The sequence below is a fragment of the Mercurialis annua genome, linkage group LG3 (genome assembly GCF_937616625.2).
Source record: "Mercurialis annua linkage group LG3, ddMerAnnu1.2, whole genome shotgun sequence".
Classification (NCBI taxonomy): domain Eukaryota; kingdom Viridiplantae; phylum Streptophyta; class Magnoliopsida; order Malpighiales; family Euphorbiaceae; genus Mercurialis; species Mercurialis annua.
Genome location: NC_065572.1, coordinates 57,259,791 through 57,264,322, shown reverse-complemented (window position 1 = coordinate 57,264,322; position 4,532 = coordinate 57,259,791).

Here is a 4,532-nt window from a genome sequence, read left to right as displayed (position 1 = left end):
TCTCCACCTTTACTTCTTTGGCTATAGCCAGCCCTGTGAGTAGGGCCTCGTATTCTGCTATGTTGTTAGTGATTCTGTAAACAAACGTTTCATAATTGAAATAATATTGATCAACTTACGTACATGCTACATTGTTGGTTGATTTGAAGTTGAGGTGAACAGCGTACTCAATGATTACTTTGTTGGGTCCTAGTAGGACGATGCCAGCTCCTGATCCTTGGTCACTTGCTTCCCCATCTACAAATAAGTTCCATGTTATGTCTTCTGCGAATGTGCCTATTGGCTTCTCTGTCATTTTTGCGACGAAGTTTGCGAGTGCCTGCGCCTTCAGTGTCTTTCTGAGCTCGTACCGGATGTCATGCTCTCCCAGTAGCACCGACCAGCTAACTAGTCTCCCTGAGTTCTCTGGTCGATAAAGAGCCTTTCTGAGTGGCTGATTCGTATGTATGACAATTGTATGGCTTTGGAAGTAAGGCTTTAACTTTTTTGATGTGACCACTACTGCTAGTGCTAGCTTGTCAATAGTGGGATAGTTCAGTTATGCGCCCTTCAATGTTCTGCTGATGTAATATATTGGCCTCTGCTCTTCATCCTCCTCTCTCACTAGTACTAAAGCTATTGTTTCTTTTCCTACTGAGAGGTACAGGTACAAGGGTTCTCCTGCAATTGGCATGCTGAGTAGGGGAGGCGTGGTTAGGAAAGATTTCAGCTCTTCAAAAGCCTTTTGACACTCCTGGTCCCAAGCAAACTTTCTCCATGTCTCTTAATTGTTTGAAGAATGGCAAGGATTTCTTCACTGAAGAGGAGATAAAATGCCCAAGGCAGTAATTCGCCCGTTTAAGTTCTGCACTTCTCTCACGCTTCGTGGGGATTTCATCTCTGTGCCTGCTATGATTTTTTTCGAGATTAGCTTCAATTCCTCTTTGGTTGATTAAATAACCAAGGAATTTTCTAGCTTTTACTCCAAAGGCGCATTTAGCTGGACTGAGCTTCATTCCAAATTTGTTGCGTACAGAGAATGTCTCTTCTAAGTCTCTTGCGTGTTCCTCCTCTGTGACACTCTTCACAATGATATCGTCTACCTAGGCTTCCACGTTCCTTCTCAATTGATCTTGAAACATGAAGCTGACCAATCTCTAGTACGTTGCCCTTGCGTTCTTTAAACCAAAGGGCATGATGTTGTAGTAGTATGTGCCTCTGTCTATCACGAATGACGTCTTTTCTTGGTCGTCTTTGTCCATGGGTATCTAGTGGTACCCTTGGGCTGCGTCTATAAAGCTGTACAGTCTATAGCATGCCGTTGAGTCAACTAACTGGTCGATATTGAGCAGAGGATAACTGTCCTTGGGACATGCCTTGTTTAGATCGGTAAAATCAACGCACATTATATATTTACCGTTTGCTTTCTTCACCAAGACTACATTGGCAACCCACTCCGGATGAAAACCTTTCTTGATGAACCCAACTGACTCCAAGGTATTTACCTCGTCTGTGATTATCTTCTGTTTGCCTTCCACAAATCTTCTCTTCTTCTGTGTCACTGGCTTGCTCTGGGGCTTGACGTTGAGCTTGTGCGATGCCACTTTTTGGTCAATTCCCGGAATTTCTGATGGATCTACTGCGGATGATTCCACATTCTTCATCAACACGTCTTCTATGTCTTGTTCTATATCCGTTGTTATCGCTTTCCCTATTTTTACTGTCTTTGTCTCACTAAGACGTAGCTCCTCCATCTCTTCTACTGGTTCTACGACTTTTTGTTCTGTCTCCTCCGTTTTTTCTGGCAAGGCTTCTATGGTCATGGTTTCATCTTCTACTGTTGTTATCATGCAACATTCTCTGGCTATTTTTTGGTTCCCTCGTACTACTATTGTTCCTTCTGGGGTTGATATCTTCATGGTTAGGAACCTTATGCTGGTGGCTGCTCCTGATTGGTATAGGAAAGGCCTTCCTAAAATGCCATTATATGCTAGCGGGAGATCCACTTTGTTGAACTGCGCTTGCATCCTTTTTATTAGGCCATCTTCTTTTTCCCCCAGCTCCATGTATAAGCTAAATGCGCCCTCTGGCTGTATTGGTTTTCCTCCGAGCCCGATGAGTGGGATAGAGGCTCTTCTTAGCTCTCCCACAAAGCCTTTCATCCCTTTGAATCTTCCAACTTCAGTAAATTCGCGGAGCTTCCTTCATCGACCAGGATCCTCAAAACTTGATGATTCTTGATTATTGCTTCTATGACCAATGCATCATTATGGGGACCTTTGATGTGTTCTCCATCTTTTGGACCGAATGTTACTTTTTGTAAGGTATCTCTTTCTATGGCGAAGATAGTCTCTGCTCTCCTCCTGTTTCTTTTCTTTATATGGGTGTGACTATACGGCTCTCCTCCATTAATGACATGAACTACACCTGCGATTTCTTTTGGTGGTTTACTAGGATCGTCTTTTTCGATGGAATCTCCTTTCCTCTTCTCTCCTGCTCTGTCGTTAACAAACTTCTTTAGAACGCCTGACTGGATTAGTTACTCTATTTCTCTTTTCAAGTCCCAGCATCTATCCGTATCATTGCTATATCCTTCGTGGAAAAGGTAGTACTTGCTTTTATCTCTTTCTTTGTATGTATCCATCGTCATGGGAGCGTTATACATGACTCGGCTGGTTTTCATCCAGCTGAGTATGTAGACTGGGGCCCGGTTCAGTGGTGTGAAATCATAGGGTTTGATCCCCCGATTGTATCTTTGTGCCATAGGTCGATCTTCCTCCTTCTTGCCTCTGTACTTTGAGTGATCGTGCTTCTGTGACTCATGCTATTTCGTGAGGGTTCGTCTGGTTTCATCCAGTTCCACATAATTGTGGGCAATCAGCATCAGGTCTTGGAAGGTGGTGGGCTTTTTCATTAAGATCTTGTCTCGGAGTTCTTCGAATCTGGTGCCAACTTTCACTGCCTCTATTTGTCACGACCCATTTTCATGAATCGCGACCGGCGCTAGGGTATGGGTATGGTTGTACCAAAACCCGTAGTTAGCCTTGCGATAATCATCAAATACATAAACCTGCAAGAAAACCAATGCGCGGGGTCAACCGAGACTTCAGCCTAGTTCTAGCAGTTCATAATATACAACATTTATTATAAAGTGCTCAGCCAACTCTGAGTCTTAATCATGGCATAAATACATATTAACCCAAGTTAATATAAAAATGCTAAAACAATATATATATCAATTGAACTAAATCTGATAACAAGTATTAGACAAGTAAGACTTCTAATTACTACTGCGGTCTAAGAATAAAATCAGTTTACTAAATTTATTCAAATATAAAGTAAAACCTCCGAGGAAATAAAGAATCGGAGAGCAGCTGACTCGCTCAAATCATAACCCTGGAAAAATTGGGAAAACAACGGGGTCAGATATACTAAGATGAGTTCATACCACTATTTACATTTATCAAGTGGAAAACCTTTAAAACCCCTTTTAAAACATTTAATATAAACATTACATATAATAGTTGGAACCCTAATCCACAATACTAAATATAACCATAATCCAATAGGCTTGATCCCGAGAGCTGAGCTACACCGAGTTACCACCGACCATTCTTAATCCATAACCAGAGTCCCGAGAGCTGAGCTACACCGAGTTACTCTACTGGTCCCGAGAGCTATGCTCATACCGAGTTACCACCACATATCACATACCTTATCTAGATCAATACCGGTGCGCACGCAGTCCTAACGATGCCCATTAGGTAGCATGTTCTAACTAGAAGCCATAATGATAAAAACAGTTCGAAATATACGTATACAGTATATATATAGCAAAATAACAATTTACTTAATAAAGCGGTAAATAGTAAGTACAAACTCACTGCTTGCTAATCCACGTGATAACCTGGCAAGCAACTAATCCTGATTCGTCTTCAAAGCACGAACAGTCGACTAGTCTAGACAATATAAATCAGAATTAAAACATGTCCTAACTCTAGAGAGTACTAGACAACACACATGACTAGCACTAACATCAACGAGCCAAGACAAGGCAAACACACTTACTTAATCCATAGCCAAAGCATAAACCAAAGTAGAGTAAACATACATACTCAACATAACCAAAGTCATACGATAGTTAACTAAAATTGAGTTCCCACTTTGAAAACATAATCCGGAAATTATTTCAATAACTTAGTTAAAATCATAAAACCAAGTTTAAACCAAAGTGGTGAGCTAGCCGAGTTATCACAACTGCCAAGCCTATACTCACAAATTGGGTGACCCAAGTCTAACCCAAACCAAACATCCAACCAAAGTAAAACAATTCGTTTAAAGTCCGGAATTATTTAAATATACCAAAGTATCAATTTAGAAAACAAGTGAACTCAATTAAACATTAAAACCCAACTATATCATCATAATTATAAAGTGTTCGATAAAAGTCCCCAAAGGACAAACACAACCAAATAAGACAAAAACCAATACACAACAGCCCTAGCATTTTTAATAATCACATTTTATATAACACATGTCATAGCAAAACATTT